Below are 17,746 nucleotides of genomic sequence, written 5' to 3' on the forward strand. Positions count from 1 at the left end.
TTCCTTATACCACAGAAAACTTGTATAACTTATGTCGTCCTATATACATAGGTAGCAGATTTTAAATTATTCCAATGAGGTTTTGCCTCACGGCCACCTAAACTCATTTCCTCACTGACAAAGGAAAAATCACGGCTAGAGAATTAGCCAAAGCACTCTGTAATTGCTGGAAATCGATCACACGCTTGCTTGAGCAGACGCTACGGTAGAAAAGCACTTGTGATGAGAACTCTAAGTCACTTTTCTCCTGTGGTCTAGAGCCCCGACACCCACAGCAAACAAGACAACATCTGGATATTATTTCACAGCAAGAATAAAGCACTTTTTTTTTGTCCCATCATTAAGGAAAAACCCGTTTTCCACATGCAAACAGTACTTATAAATTCCCCCAAGATATGCCTGGATGTCTTGAATGATTTAAGTAAGTTTTAAAAGAATCACAACTTTTTCATTACCTTTAGAAGTAAAGTTTTTCAAACACACCGCAGTGCGCTCCAGGCTCCAATGTTGACATAAGCGTGTGTCTCTTACCTGCAAAGCCCAGCGGAGTGCAGAGTCCTAGCTGAAAGTGAAGTTGAGACGAGGCAGAGATGAGCCCTCGGTGCAGGTTGTCTTGGGAGTAGGTGCTTACGGCTTCTCAGAGGAAAGAACACATTCTAACTGCTCACTGTCAGTCAAAAACAAGTTGGTGCAAGTTTGAGTAGGAATTACCTGAAGGAACTGAACAGAGAAAGAAAGAGATTGGGAGAGATTGGCGGAGGAGGGAGGGACGGAGGAGAGGGAGGGAGGAGAGGAGAGAAAGTGAGAGACACAGAGAGAATCTGAGAAGGGAGTCCCTGGTATCCGTGCCTGCCTTAAGCCCTCAGGAAATGCACAGCCCAGGATTCAGCTGGGCACCCACTCCTGAGGGTCCTGAACACCTGTGCAAAAGCAAGCTGATGCCCTTTTAAAGAATGCCAATTAATCTCTGAAAAACTTGGGCCACTCTTAGCAAAGCCTCTCTAAAGGTTCCCTTTGCCTAAGCAAAGGATAAATAACTGTATTATCTTTTCTAACAAGTTCTCCTTTATCTCTCAGGATCTTTCTTCCTCTTCCCTCTCCCCACCTCCAGTCTGAAGCTGAACCAGAAACCCCTGCCTCCTGTGCCATGCAAGACGAAGGCACCCGCCCACATCTTAACAGAACAGAGCTTCGTAAGAATATGGCACAGAACCCCTGGCTGTAGCTCTCTGCCATCCTGGCCCCATCAATAACTTCTATCACTTCTGTTTTCATTCATGAAAACAACATACAGAAGTTGGAGGGATGTCGGTAAGACTTGGCTCTTGTGGCTCATGGAGTTTGGGTCTGAGGGTTCTCTGGAGAGTCAGGGAGTTTTATGAGATGTGGTGAGAATTCCAGGCTGCAAGCAGAGAACTGGGGGGAGATCTTTTGGACTCTGGGATTGGAGAGCTTCCTGGGACACAGGCACATGCTCTCACAGTCACCACGTCCAGAGGCCAGTTCATGGCACATGTGCTTTCCTTGGCTTTTCATGGCAGAGTACACGTGGACCTTAGTAATTCCTAAGACTGCTTGTATGCTTCCAAGGGTTCTCCCCAGGAATTGTGCCCACACTGGTCCAAAGCTGCCCATCACAGGAGGCAATGACCCCCTCATACATACCCTACAAATACATCTTGGTCTTGAGTGACCTTCAGTTACACAACCCCACAGCATCATTCCGGTTTTGGCTCACACGGGAGGTCTCCAGCTAGTAGGGCCCTGACCCAACTCAGATTCAATGCTCATTTTTTTTTTCTATATGTCACTGGCCATCACCTGAGAGCGTCCCAGCTTTATTATGCATGGTCTGTGCTGCATTGTGGAACCCAGCTTCTCTTGTTTGGACCACCAAGCAACTAACCAGTATTACTTGGCATGTTGTAAGTCCTCAAAAGAAATATTTACTGGGTGGGCATTTTGCTGTAGTGGGTTAAATCACTACTCGGAGCACCCTCATCATACATTGGATACCTGGGGTTCCAATTCTGCTTCCAACCCAGCTTCCCATGAACATGCCTGGAAGGCAGCAGGTGATGGTTCAAGTACTGTGACCCTGCCACCCATATAGGAGATCCAGAGCGAGCCTGGCTTCAGCCTGACCGAGCCTGGCTGTTGCAGGCATTTGGGAAAGGAATAAACAGGTGGAGATAACTCCCTCCATCTCTCTCTTTTTCCCTTTAAAATAAACAAAATATTTTGGGCAAGGCATGATGGCCTAGTGGCTAAAGTCTTCGCCTTGCATGCACCAACATCCCATATGGGATCCAAGTCTAATCCCAATAGCCCTGCTTCCCAACCAGCTCCCTGCTTGTGGCCTGGAAAAGCAGTGGAGGATGGCCCAAAGCCTTGGGAGCCTGCACCTGCGAGGAAGACCCAAAAGAAGCTCCTGGCTCTTGGCTTCGGATTGGCTTAGCTCCAGCTGTTGCAGCCAATTGGGAAGTGAATCAGTGGATGGGAGATCTTCCTCTCTGTATATCTGTGTTTCCAAAAAAGTAAATCTTTTTAAAAATAAAACATTTAAACCTTTGTCAAGTAGGTGGAAATAAGTGAATAATACTGTTCACTGCAATTCAACTTGAATTCCTGCATTTGAGAGCGTTTAAAGCTTCAACTTTATTGAATACTCTTTTTTTTATTGGAAAGTCAGATATACAGAGAGGAGAGACAGAGAGGACATTTTTCTTCTGTTGATTCACTCCCTATGCAGCCACAATGGCAGGAGCTGTGCTGATCTGAAGCCAGGAGCCGGGACCAGGAGCTTCTTCCAGGTCTCCCACACGGGTGCAGGGTCCCAAGGCTTTGGACTGTCCTCAACTGCTTTCCCAGGCCACAAGCAGGGAGCTGGATGGGAAGCAGGGTTGCTGGGATTAGAACCATATAGAACATATAGGATATAAAACATGTAGGATCCCGGCACAAGCAAAGTGAGGACTTTAGCCCCTAGGCTACCATGCCTTGCCCTTGGACACTCTTTCCCAGCTTGCTATCTCTTTCAGAAATGGTGCTATTTTGATGCTAAGGCCCAAAGTGTCCTAATTGCTACAATAACAGTCGGAGAGGGTAAGTGATACCCTTGGCATCACAGAGCTACAAAGTAATGAAAAGTTCTTCTCCCTCTGAGGACGTGGTTTTTCATTATTCTACATTTTTTTTCTGGAATTAGTCTATTGCAGGCATCCATCTCAGTGTGTATTCTTTGAAACGCCAAGCAAGAACACTGTGTTGATTATATTCATGGTTTAAGATCCCTGCAGGTTTCAGTTCTTGCGTGGCCGTAGAGTGGAGCTGATATTGGGTCGCAGCAGCCTCTGAGGCAGTGGGGAGAATGAGTACAGGGCAGTAGGGTGACATTAGGAAAGGTGGGTGTTCAGAGACTGACGGTCACTTGGCCACCTCGTCCTGAGCTTTCTTCTTCATATCCACGACTTTGATCAGAGCTGACAGATCTCACGGGAGATGCGACCTGAAGAATGCAGGCCAAGGATGGAGGAAGATGTTCTAGAACAAGCCTCCTAGTAGATCTTTGTCATGAGGAAACATTTTGTCCCACATGTTTTAATAATTGGACAATCTGTCCAAATGTTCCTGGAAATTTCTGAAGCTAACTGATGAAAATAGAACAAACTATTAAACTTGAACAAAACAGTATTTTTTGTTCCTGAATTTCCCTCTCATTCACTATGTGTTTCTATGTAAGCTGCGCTTCACTGTGTGATTCTAGGGCGTAGTGACAAGGAAGTGACTTAGGAGACCATGAGCAACAACACAGTGACCGTTCTGAAAATGAGCATATTAGTGTTGCTTGTCCTTCAACCGGAAAGAGCCACCCATGTGGATTTGCCCATAAATCACCCTTCCTCCCCATCTACCTTGCTTCCTCCTCCCTTTCTCCCATTGAATTGAGAACAAGACTTTGACATGTGTCATATGTGACTAGAGCATTCATCCGAAGTCTGGGTTTATCCAAAGTTCTGGAGGAACATTCATAAGAAACAACTTTTTTTCAGGAGACCCATTTCCTGAGAATAACTTCCAAAACACACACATACTAAAGTGCTGTATTGAGACATTAAAAAAAAAAACATTGAAATGTGGTGAGTGTAAAAAACACATTACCTGTGACTGTATTCTGTTAAGTTGAGTAAGCTATGAACTCATTTACAGAGGGCCAAGGTTGGTTCTGAGAACCTCGTTAGACACTCCTGTAAATCCACCTGCTGGCAGACCCCCTCCCCAGCCAGGTCAGGTAATACATGGCCAGTAGGCTCCGGATGGCATTGAAAATACACCCAGCACCACCACCCTAAAAGGAATTCATTCCCAGGAGAGTGACGTGTGACCATCTCCATGCTTCCAAAGCTCCAGGGGCCCGAGATGGGGACCCACTAACTGTGAGCCTTTTTAGCAAGCTGCTTGCCTTAGGAACTCACAGAGCCAAGGTACCCTCCTGAGATCTGTTCCCTAGAAGCAGTCATCCAGACAAGGGTGCTTGATAATTTACCAAAGAATGGCTTCTAGAAGGATCCTGAAAGAGAATAGGGGAAACAAGTCAGGGTTGGAAAAGCCAGGGCACAATGTGAGGCGGCAAATGCTGAGGCCCAGACCCTGGAGTGGACTGTGGGGCGGGGAAGGAGTTGTGGCCTGAAAATGACCTCCTAGCTATGGAAGCTGGTTCTCCAGGACCTGCCTGAGGCAGCTTTTGGCCAAGTGGACAAGAACAGCTGGGGCACACAGTCTTCCAGCTTACTGCTTCTGCACCCAAAATGTCCCTTCAACCCAAGGCAGTCTGACAAAGGTGGAAGAATTCACAAGCAGAAGTAGCTCTCAGAAGTGCTGGAGGGGCAGCCGGAAGCTCCAGCAGATTTCCCAACAGCTTCAGTTACTATCACAGATCCTGTGGATACCACCAGGATTTACTCCCCTTGGGGGCTGGAATGGCACCTTATCATAGTCCCTCAGCATCCCCCAGCAACCTTCCCCAACCCAACCAGAAGAAAGCTCAGCACTGATCCCGGGATAGTCTGCATACGAGGTGCATGCTGTCATTTGCTCCCTGCACCCACATGTTCCTGGCAGGGCTTGCTTGTCACCAGAAGGACCCTTTGTTATTGACATCATGTCCATGGAGTTTGATAAGTGACTGGATTGGGCACCTTCTGTCTGGGAAGTTACAGCAACCCCACAACCTCATTACAGCTCAGCAGAAAGATGGACACACAGTGGCCCATTTAGTGTGAGAAAAGCTAGAGGGTCAACATGTTCCAGAAGTCCCTAGGGAGGGCACTGACCCTTGCCCTGAATATTGAAAGTTTCCAGAAAAGGGAGCAAGCTGACTTCAGCCTGCCAGGAGTCCACAGGTGGAGATAAAGAAAGATTGTAGACATTAATTTCAGGAAAAAGGAACAGAGTCAATAACTCAAGATTATTTCAGCAAAGATTAAAAGAGCCAGGAGATTTGGTCTCTGGACAGCTGAACAGAAGTGACATAGTTCTAATTTTAGCCCCTCAGAGTTGAGGCAGCATGAATGAGAAGGTAGGTAGCTTTAGGTGTAAGAATCCCCCATGACCCTTGACCTGCCACCTTCAGGCCCCTCCTTCCCTTGGCAGAAGTAAGTGGGATGCAGACAGCACCGAGCCTCCCTCCCCAGTCCCAAAGCGTCCACTCAGGAAGGCTTTTATCTGTTGTTAGATGGCACACAAATGATCTGAAAGTGTGAAAATCCCTTCCTGGCAATGTTACTCCAAGTCAGCTTTCTGTCAAGGTACGATCCACCCTGGTTTCCCCCGGATTACTCTGATTCTAGGATTTATTTTGTTTCGTACTTGTAATATATATTTTTTTCATTTTATTTTTGAAAGCCAGAGGGAGAGTTCCTGTTCACTGGTTTGCTCCCCAGAATGCCTTCACCCTCCAGGGCCAAAGTAGGACAAAGGCAAAACCAGAATCCAAGCCAGATCTCCCACACAGGTGGCAAGGACCCAAGTGCTTAGCGGGAAGGTGAGTCAGAAACAGAGATGCTGGGGCTTGAACCAGGAACTCAGAAGTAGGATGAGGGAGTCCTAAGCAGTGACTTAGCTATCCCTGGCCTGGTTCTAACAGTAGCAGTCCCACCTCCTCCATTCATTGCCCAGTCTCTTCACCCTGTGCATTTTCCAGTTTTGTTGTTCTCAGCTATTACATGTCAAGAAATGAATTTGGAATGAAAGCACTCATGCTTGCTTGCCCTCAACAACAACTTGCTGAGCAACCTGAAGATGTACCTCTACCAAATGGTGTACGTGTGTCCCTAAAATGTTAGCTGTACAAATCTCAAGCTCTCTTGGTAGAGAGTACCATTAGTCAGTGGTTCTGTGTTTGTATCACCAACATGGTTCCAGCAAGCAGTGCCCACTGGCATTAACCCAATGGTGATTCAGTTTCCTTTGCCTGATGCCAACTGGACTTTGTTGGTTTACCTGTCATTCACGCCACCTTATACCAGGTCTTGCATTCGCACAGCTTCTTCCTGCTTGGTTTGCTTCAGACACTTTCACTCAGTGAGAGGTTTTGTGGCAATTCCTACCAAAGAAATTCCCACCAGGATAATGACTGTTTTTGCCTTTGGATGGCATAAGCCGACAAATAGAAAAACAACATCTACAGGGTAAAGTTACCTTCTTCAGTCTACTGCAGCCAGAGTGAGCCTACCTTCCCTTGAAAGCTTGGCAGGATCATTTATCTGGCAATGTGTTCTGTGCCAGCTTCCATGAGCTCACCTCTTTTGCTGACTTCCTGTTGTTTGAGTCAACTATGCAGGTGACCTCCTGGGCCAGACCCTGGGATATCTGTAGGCACCAGTCCTATCTCCTCCACATAACCAAATACACAGAGGGTTAGCCTAACACTGCAAGGCAGGCTTTAAAAAATTGTCCCAGTAGTTTTTATTATTATTATTATTACTACTATTATTATTATCATTTTATGATAAAGTTCCATAGAACCTGGGATTTCCCTTATCCTCTTCCCAAATCCCCTCTCCCAATCCCCTCCCCCATCACTGAGTTCCCCTATATTATTACAATACTATAGTTCTTTATAAACAGTCATGTGTCCATCATGGTGGGCATGGACAATCGCAGAGAGTCCAGCATCCTATTGCCAAGATACAGTAATCGGTTTCATTGAGAGTTCGTCTTTAGTCTGGAGATAGACACACACTCCACTGTATCCTCACATCTGGATATGATAGTCTCCATTACACAGTTACTGTACATCCCCTTAGATGAAAAGCCACAATATAAAATTAACAGGAGGAAGAAAAGTAGAAATTTACAACATCATGAAGTTAAATAACATGCTGCTAGATATGATACTCTCCATTATAGTTTCTATACATCCCTTAAATGAAAAGTCACAAAACAAAATCAACAACAGGAAGGAAAAAGAAACTAACAACACCATGAAGTTAAATAACATGCTACTGAATGACTCATGTGTTGCGAAAGAAACGAAAAAGAAAATCAAGAGCCTTCCTGAAGAAGAAAATGATGCCACTCTATGATCTACGAGTCAGTGAGGAATTTAATGAGAAAGTGTTTTGGAGAGATGAAACTAAAAGTAAAACCATCAAAATTAATGAGATATGGTTTCCATTGATCTTTGCTGGTGAGATATGTCTCCTGTAGGCAACAACAGGGTTCTGTTTTTTAATCCAGTCTACTAATCTATGACATTTGATTGATGAGTTTAAGCTGTTTACATTCAAGGTTAATATGTGTGGGTGTTACTTTGGTCCTGTCATTTTAGCAATGGGTTGTACATTGATTTAGTCTTCTCTTGTTATTTCACTGGGATGTTCTTCATATTTGCCTTTGGTTTTGATGGGTGCTATTCTTTTTCTCTGTCAAGGGAACATCTTTAAGTATCATTTGTAGGGCAGGTTCGGAAGAGGCAAATTCTTTTAGCTTTTCTTGACTGTGGAAGAATTTTATTTCATTTTCAAAGACAAAAGAAAGCTTTCCTGGGTACGTTATCCTAGGCTGACAATTTTTTTCTTTTAGAATCTGGACTATGTCACTCCATTCTCTTCTGGCCCATGGAGTTTCCTGTGAGAGGTCTCCTGTGAATTTAATTGGCATTCCTTTGTATGTCAATTTAGTTTTTTTTTTTTTCACAAACACGTTTAAAGATCTGTTCCTTATGTTTGATTGAAGAGAGCTTGATTATCATGTGTCATGGTGCAGATTGCTTTGGTCAAGCCTGTTGGGAGTTCTGTGCCCTTCCTGGATCTTGTTTCCCAATTCTTTCCCCAGATTGAGGAAAGTTTCCTTCATTATTTCATTAAATGAGTTCTTAAACCCAGCTTCTCTTTCTGCACCTTCTGGGACTCCCATAACTTTTATATTTGGTCTTTTAATTGTGTCTTTTTAATCCTTGAATACCTTTTTTTAGCTTGACTCAGCTCTGCTTTCAGCTTTTTGATTATTTTCCCATTGTGATAAGAGATTTCTTCTAATTCTGAGATTCTTTCTTCTGTCTCATTCATTCTATTTTGGAGACTTTCCACTGAATTTATAATTTGCTGTATTACATCACTGATTCCCAATAATTTGGCTTAAATTTGTTTCAGTATTACTCTCTCCTGTGTAGCAAACTCCTTACATTCCTTGAGCTCCTGTATGTGCTTATCATTGTTCATAAGAATCTTTATAATGAGTTGTCTGAATTCTGTATCCCCCATCTTCTCAATGTCTTCCTCAATTAACTCTGAGGTTGGCAAAGGCTTTTGCTCCTTTGCAAGGGAGTCTTCAGTAATATTCACTGTGCTTTTGTCTCACTTGATCTTGGTATTTGAACTTCTAGTTATCAGATTCTTCTCCTTGGGGCAGGTTTCTAAACCATGTAATCCACAGGTCTACAATTCTGTTTTACTTACTGTGGTTGGTACATGGTTCTTTGTTTGCAGTCAGTTGTGCCACTCCCTCCAGCGAGTTCCCAGTCTGGGTGCTTATGTTAGATTTCCACCATGGTCTCCGTATTCCCAGTTCCTGGCTCACCACTCTCCACCTCATGTGATACCATGCTGAAGCTGCACCATTGTCTGTACAACCTTTGTCTCACCTCTGGTTCGAGCAGTTCCCAGGATTAGGGAGACATCAATTTTCCTAATATAGCTAGGCTGTTGGTGGTGCTTATCTTGCCGGAACTTTTTGGCCATTGGGTCTGAGGACCTGTTTTGAGTTGCATGATGGCAAAGTAGGTATTATTTTCTCCGTGGGACCAGTGTAATGCACTGAGCTCAGTGCGTTTGCTCCCAACTCAGCACATGCACAGCTTACTCTTGTCTTTGCAGCCTAAAAGCCTTTGCCACTCTGTACAAAATGACATCTGATGTGCCACTGCTAGAGTTCTTGATCTGCTGGCTGTCAGACCTGGGAGTTATCTGGGACTATTTTGTGTGGAACCTGTAGGATACCACGATGTTACAATTCACTGAGCCAGAGATGAGTTTACTCCCAGATCAGTGCATGCATAATTCTGCCCCATAGCCTTTATCTCTTTAAACAATATGGCATCTGATTTGACTCTAGGGGGTGGATTAAACTCTGAAATCCACCCTGTTCCTGTACCACCTGCTTGAGATCTGCTGCTCTGTCTTTGCTTTTGGTAAAATTAAGCCAGCAGGACGCGCAGTTCTTTGTCTGGGTTCACCCCCTGAGCTCCTAGCAATCTCCCCTCCCCACCTTTTTGCTGGTGGAGTTCCAGCCACCTGTGTAGTTCAGATCGCTGCTTGCTGAATGCTGCTGGGTTATTGGTCACTGCAACACCAGACTGTTGTGTTCTCTGCTTTCCTGTGTCTGTCAGTCTCCAGGTGTCCCTCTGCCTTTGTTCTGTTCTCTCCTATTTCCTGGAATGTGACCTCACTGGCTAATGTTTCTCCATCTGTTTAAATGTGTCCTTACCCTATCCCAAGGCAGGATTTTATAATGTTTAAATTATAATATTGAGGATTGTGAGAGAACATTTTCAAAGATTAAACAAAAGAAGAAAAAAACTAGGAGACCATTCTATATTTCCCCTCTTTCATATTTTGGTGAGTGGTCTTTGGTGATAACCATATGTTGCAGCAGTTCTTTGGGGGTACTGGTGGTACCAATGGATAGGCTGTGTGTGTGAATCCACCTGCTGGACACAAGCACTGACATTCATCACTTAGACCCGCCAAACAATCCAAGGACCCCCGCCGCACACAGGGCTCATTGTTCTGACATTTCTTCACATGATGTTTCAACTCCTTAGCATGGATAACACCCTTTTCTTCCCTATGACCGTGGCATTTACACACTGATGTTGCACCACTAACCCTAACTCCACACAGCATTCACGTAGAGTGCCTGGAAGCCCTAGCTCTCATCTCAGAAGTAAGATGAATTAAGTCTATCACTTTGAAAGCTTCCCCTTGCATAATTATAACTTTTTACCGAATATGCTGGGTTTTATGAGAAAACTGAGCCTATAAATTGGCTAAATGATGCAAAGCAAAAGATATCAACTGACCTGTCACAAATCAGAAAAATTTCACACTAAAGGAGCAACATGAATATACGAAACTCAGCCTTTTCCTTACATACCTCAGATGCTAGCTAAAAGAACAATAGCCAGAAAATTCTCAAGCAATGCTGTTGTAAACAAACAAAAAAGGACTGGAAGGGAAAGCTGTCCATGGTCATACACTCTGTCTTTTTAACTTCATCCTACCAAATGTGCCTGTAGAGATGTCAGCAGAAAAACAAAGAATGCCCAATGAAAAGGTATTTTTTTTCATTGTTCTTCTCCTTTTGGTGAAGAACAAAAGGTAGAAAAAGTATGTGTGAATTAAAACTGAGATCATAAAACAAAACCCAGTTTGCCATGGTGGTCACCCAGGAGAGGTGAGTTTTCAACTGCTTTCCTCCAAACATCCTTCCTTGGAGAACTTCCACTAAACAATGAAAGCTTGTCCTAACTCGTTTCCCTTCTCCAAAGGTGCATCATTACGGTGTATCACACAGTCAATAACACAAATCACCAGTGAAGTGTGCCACTTTGATTATCCGTTCAAACTCAAAGTGATTTCTTGGGCAGACATCATTATGTTTCCTTTTTAAATGGCTTAATTGTGTTAGAATGAATTGATCTCCTGGGGTTCTTATGCAGCGGGGATGAAGGAGAGGTGGGAGTGCCTGACACCAACTGTCTTCTATCAGAGAACATTTGGATGAAGGTGGCCAAGGTCAAGATGCCATTCCTGCCCCTTGTACTCAGCCATGGACTGCTCTTTCCTTTAGCAGGAAGTCATATCCGAAAATGATCCTGTGTAAATGTTTGCTCTAGCACCTGCTCTTATTTCCTCCCTGGTGCTTGAGTTGAGGAATAAAGCTGTACAACCCCATCCTTGGACAGAGACCCTGCACTGCCTGAAAATACCTAAGCTTTTGCATTTCCTAGAAGTACGGCAGTTCCTGCCAGGGAGACCAGGGCAGATACCACAGCTTCACGACTCTCACTCTATTTCCCATATTATTAAGCCACTTGAGTAGTCCCGGCATCTAGATTACTTACACAAATAGAATGTCCTTGCTCATTCTGAGGAAGCTGAGTTTTATCATGCAGAATTACCTGAAGGGGATTGCATTGCCGTGATAAGCAGTAAGGCTAGTTGAGCAGTTTCTTGACTTTGACAGAACATGTGTATTCCCAGTAATCAATCGTAAAACTCTATCTCTTAGCTATGGAAATGGCAATGGTGTTTAACACTATTCAGATCCCCTTTTGGTCTTAGTTTGCTCTTGAAATGCTTGCATGACCCAATACTAAATCAAGTAGCAAATCCAGCTACTATGTCCAGGCTTGCCAGTAGGTCAAGGGTCAGGAGGGGGGCACAGGCACGCTGCTCCTTATCACACAAATGTGCCCTTGCTAGCTGTGAGTAGACAGTGAAAGCTTCCACTTGAGGAAATTCATGTGGACAGCATCGGCATGGCTTGAATTTAGAAGCAATGGCATTTGTCAGTTCCCTGAGCCCAGCCCTAGAGATGGAATTTTAGTTAAGAGGGCAGCCTGAGTCAGCCCGGCCCTGTCTAGTGTTTGCTAGGTGTTGGGTTTCTTTCTCAGATTGCATGGGGGTGGTGTGGCATGGGGAAGGAATGGGTAACGGAAAGCTTCTTTTCTGAGGTTGTACACACTGTACCTTGAGTGTTTATGGGGAACATGGCAAAGCATGGAGTCCAGGCATTCAATGAAAGGAAAATGCCAAGGTTCTAGCACAAGGCTAACATCTCAATTACCTGTGATGGATATACGGGCCTAGAGAACCAACGATCTCCTTTAAACCCAGTGTTTTACCAAATCCATCCACACATGCATCTATGCATGTCTGCCTCTAGCATTCTATCCATCTGCAGTGCATCCACCCATCCATTATTCTCTTTTAACTCTAATATGTGACCTTGTCTTCCTCTTAAATTTGGAACCCAGGAGACAGACATTTGATCTATTGAATAAACCACTGCTGGGGTAGTGCAGCTCCTTTGTCCAAATTCTAACGCTATTCCCAATTTCCACTTCCTGCTGATACACAACCTGGGAGTTTTAGCACAGATGGTTGGGTCCTGGCCACCCTGGATTGAATTCCAGGCTATTTCTGTTGAACCCCTACTGTCCTGGACATTGAAGGCTTTGCGGGAGTGAGCCAGTGCATGGGAGTTCTGATATCTCTTTATTTCTGTCTCTTAGACTCTCAAATTAAAAAAATTAATTCAGACTAAGGATAGCTCCTAGCACTAACATCCTCTGTCAAAAGGTCTAAGTTGAAGTTTGGTTCCCAACCATGGAGTTACTGTGCTGTGAGCTGTAATACCCAGATATTAACTTTGCAGAGTAAAATTAGTACCAATCTAGGGGAGAATCAGCTAAATCTTTCTCTCTCTCTCTCCCTGTCTGTCACACACACACACACACACACACACACACACACACACCCCTACCTTAATGGCCAAGTAGCAAATATTGTGGCAATGTTGGGCAATGTAAACGATTATTTATTTATTACAAACTGTTGAAGCTCTAATTGCTTGGTAATATGTTACCTCTCTAATTCTATTAAAATCAAAGGTTGGAGAGTTCCTTACTTTGTATAATTTCTATCAACCTTTCCTTACCTGAATTTATTTGAATGATATATTCCATTAGGCGAGTCTATCCACCTTTTGACTACCTCCCGCCACACTCCTCCTCCCACGGAACACAGAAAATGTGGAAATAGACACAAGCTTCTCACCATCTACAAAGAACCCAAAGGAAATCAAAGGTAGCCCAGAAAGTCTGCAGAAAAATTCCTCCCGAGATGTGTCTTCATCATATGAACGTGATAACCGATACTTCCTGATCGGATTGAATCTGGATTTGATTTCTGTCTCTCTCGCGCGCTCTCTCTCTCTCTTTTTCTCTCTCTCTCACACACACACACACTCTAGTGACCTTAAAGTTTATAGCTTCAAGAAAAATTAAAGCATTCCTGATGGTCTTAATTCTCCTTGAGGCATAATCCCCTGTTGCCAGGAAGGCAGAGCTTGGTCGAGACGCACCATTCACAGCAGCCCTGATAATAGTAGCTGCTATCTATGGAAGGATTGTGATGGATCAGACTTTTGAAGCACGTGTTTCGACCTACCAATTTATTTAATTATCAATTACTACATCACTCATGCATTCCAAAATTGTGGTATCAATATCACTATTTACATGTTATAGAAAAGTAAGTTGTGCATTAACTCATTTACCCAAGGGCAAATGGTGATCTAAGGCGTGCGCATTCAGTTCTTGCTTCCACATCAAAGCCCATAGGCTGAATCGCTGTGTTATACAAACACCTTTCACTTCCCAATCCACGTGGATCTTACAGTTAATTGAGCTGCTAAAATGGCTAGGAACGTCGGCAAGAAACGCATGCATTAGCAAAGGCTCGTCTGATCTCCAACTACAAATATCTTTGATATTTTTTCCTTCCTTTTTTTGTTTGTTTTTTATTTTTGTTTTTTCCCTTCCTTTTTAATGTAAGTGAATCACATTTACAAAGAGGGATCTCATAGGCTGGGTTTCAGATATGATCTTATAAAGAGGTGCCTGGGTGAAGAGTTATGGCAGGGGGGTGTCAGCTGGTGACCCTCCTTATTTTTTCAGGGCTATTTTTAGCATCATCAGATTATGAAGTAGATATCCCCTCCCACACACACGCACCCCAAAACACTGATTACTTGGAATCACATGGAGAATTTTTTTTGACGATCATGAGATTGTGATCTAGTTGCTCTGGGCTAATGTTTGGACGCCAGTATTGCTTTTAAGATCCTGAGATGTTTTGAATGGAGACAGGCAGTAGAGAGAACAGTAGAAATAGAATCAGAATGATGTAGATTCAATTGAGAAGGCAAACCTCCAAACCCTCATTTCTTTCCAAGGAGCCCTTCTCTCGGACTCCAGACCCTGTGATGACGGTGCCTAGAGAAACCTGCTGTGGTCGAGGAGCTAGCTGTGCCTCTTCCTGCACATTGTGGATGAGTCACCAACCCTGCAAAGAGCATCCTAGACTCCCACAGGAGGATGTGTCCCATTTCTGTAGGTGAACTTTCAGAGCACACCCCACCCACAATCTGCTTCCAGTCACTACCTCCTGTGAAGAAGAAAAGAGACTGTTCTTGGTCCAGAATACATACTGGTAGGCATTAATTTGGCACAATAAATGTTTTAAAGGTTACAAGTCTAACCGCCACTGTCTTGCTAACCACCAAGTCCATTGCCCTTGGGGCCTGGGATGAGACAAATATCTCCGGAAGTCAGAAGCTGCTCCCCTTCTGCAGAGAATCTGAAACCTTTCGAAGTCTGGAGTACAGGCAGAGTAACAACCAGAGATAATGATCTTTCTGGAGTTTTGGGGACTCATTCAGTTCTGCCATTGGAAATGAGAAGGACTCTGAGTAGCCTCTTGTGCTAGGGAAACCAGAAGTCCCCTAGATATCATTTGGGACTCATTTCAGAGAAGATAAATCCAGTGTTTGGGTGACATGGAAAGTGCCACACTACAGGTCAGGTTGGCAGCCACCAGGTGAGAAAAGACTGCTGGCCTACACGTGGGTCCTGGGGCCTAAGGCAGGTGGATTACTGTGCCCAGCCGGGAATGAGGACTTGCCCAGCTTTCCTGGGCAGTTGCAGACTCTCAACGGAAGGACCAAAGTCCACCTCTTTGTGGCACCTTGTGTTCGGGGATTACTTGCTGGCAGGCCTGGGGAGGATGAGGGAGGTGCATTCTGGTTTCCATTACATTTTGATCTCTCCTCAAAACACATCTAATCTGGCACAAGTCTTTCTTTCACTCTTCCAGACTCTGGTGGGTGAGAAACCAGTTTAGCCACTAAGAGCTTAGTGGGCTTGTGCTAGAAGCTTTGTTAGTCTGCATAAACAAGATACTCACCAAGATGCAATATTATTTTTAAAGAGAACGAAGCAAAGAAGGAGAATAAAGAGTGCTTTGGTGCTTTTTTTTAAAAACAGTGGATCAAGCTTTATATAACCTAAAAATGAATGAAGTAGATGAAGACTCAAGCCACTTAACAAGTCCTGACCTAGAATTGGCCAACAATAGATCTGAGACTACAGTGAGTGCCTTGACTGACTCAGAAACATAGTGGAGCTAAGGAGTTCATTTGTAGGAAATACTTTATGTCAAGGATGGCTAATATTGGGATTAGTAGCTCCCAGATCAATGGTGGCCCACCAGCTGTGTTTGAAAAGTTATTCACACAACCAGGCCCTTTTGTTAAAGAATAGTTTAAAACAACAGCATAAAATGTTCAATTTAGAAAAGGTTTCTTTGGACAGGAACAGTAACTTCACAGGCTTCCACAACACCACTGATACCCCGTAACAGAGCTGGTTTGTGGTCCTGGTGCTCCACTTCTGATCCAGCTTCCTGCTAATGTGCCTGGGAAAGCAGGAGAGGATGACTCTAGTTCTTGATCCTTTGTGCCCACATGGCAAACCTGGAGAGAGCTCCTGGATCCTGGCTGCTTATCTGCTCAACTTTGGCCATTGTGGTCATGCAGAAAGTGAACTAGCAAGTGAAAGACCTCTCTCTGTCTCTCCTTCTCTGCAAATTTAGCTTTCAAATAAGAAAAAATGAATCCTTTAAAATCAAAACAAACAAAAATCAGAAAAAGGCTTCTTAGTCATAATGAGTAGAAGATCACCAACAAGTAGTCATTGATTATCATCCCAATGCAAGGTTCAGCTTGTTAATTTCAGGGAATAAAAAGACGCATCCTCTTGAATTATGCCCTTTATGCAATTATTGTCCAGCAGGACAAAAATCAGAGCAGATGATAACTCTAACATGCTATAGCTGGAAAAGAAAATTGTCCCAAATCTTATTATTCTAAAAACTTAGCTCAAATCTCAGTAATTGTGCTGAGAACAAAATTGAATTTCCTAACTGTGCTGAGGCTACACAGTCAGGTGGAGAAGCAAGGGCTGTCTCCTGCTGTGTCTCCTGCACCATTTGGTTTGATGCATTTGTCCATTCAGCATTCACCAAGTTTTAATAAAGCATCTACTGTGATCTGAGCATATTCACGTGTGCTGTGCTGATTGCGCTTGTAACATGTGTGCAAATACAATTGGTTCAACAAAGACGACTGCTGGGGTAGACAGAGCAGGGGATGGTAACGGGAAGCAGGAAAATGTCACTGTTTGAAGGTGAGCTGCTGGGGTCGGGGAGTGAGCCAGGCAGATCTGCAGAGAGATCCCTAGAGCAATGACTCTGGAGTCTTATAGGGAGTGGCCAAGCATGAAGACTTGAGGAAGAGGTTTTGTGGAGTTTCCTAGGTTGTCCTAAGAACTTGGATTAAGTTATTGGATTTTCAAAAGGTTCGAATGTTGAATAAAGAAACCCTCTCTCTTTGAACTCTTTGGGTGTTGGTTTGATATGCCATCAAGGGATATGTGTGTTAGGTGGGTGGGGAGGGGAGGAATCCTTTGATGCCCCCATCAACATTTTCTATGTGGTAGAATCCAGCCAAAAAGGCAACATGTGTCAAAATCCACTTCAGGCTCGTTTGGAAGACCCATAACTACAGCATTGCAGGATCCACACTTACACCCTATTCTTGGGTAAAGAACACAGGCATGAGAGATACAGCATGTATATCTTGCCTGCCTAGAAACATGACCAGTGCAGATCATGTGGACTAGAGGTGTCTGGGTGGCCAGCAGCTCCAGCTTTTTGTCTTGTGATGGACGACTTTTCATCACAGATGAGGGCAGTTTATCCCTTGCCGATTCTAGTGACCATGTAGACCAAGGAAATTAAAAGAGCATGCCATTCTTGAGAATTCAGATGAGAAAGTGGGAGAGTTGGTGGATGGAAGGGAGACATTCTATGTGACTTCCAGAATAAATTTTTGCTCAGTTTATAGAGGAGGGTGATTCAATACTTCACACAGGTCTGGAAGACCAAATCCAGGTGTACAAGACAGAAATGTCCCTGAGCTGACCCAGACCTCCGCCTTCTCCTACAGCCTGGTGGTGTCCCCAAACCACACCACAGGGAATGTGCACCCGTGATGCCCACTTGTGCTTTGAGTGCCAAGTCTGACCCTACCCTTGCAGAAACACCTAGAATAAAGCCAA

General features: G+C 44.0%; 1 protein-coding gene across 2 annotated transcripts in view; it reads right to left on the reverse strand.

The window, feature by feature from the left end:
• KCNJ15 (potassium inwardly rectifying channel subfamily J member 15) overlaps positions 1-978 on the reverse strand; it is a 45,469-nt gene extending 44,491 nt beyond the window's left edge. For both annotated transcript variants that reach the window (XM_004594110.3, XM_058661626.1), the window contains exon 1: positions 532-978. The gene's annotated coding sequence lies outside the window, so the exon portion shown is untranslated. The remainder of the gene's footprint in view (positions 1-531) is intronic.
• Positions 979-17,746: the final 16,768 nt, after the last annotated feature.

The sequence above is a fragment of the Ochotona princeps genome, chromosome 3 (assembly GCF_030435755.1).
Source record: "Ochotona princeps isolate mOchPri1 chromosome 3, mOchPri1.hap1, whole genome shotgun sequence".
NCBI lineage: Eukaryota > Metazoa > Chordata > Mammalia > Lagomorpha > Ochotonidae > Ochotona > Ochotona princeps.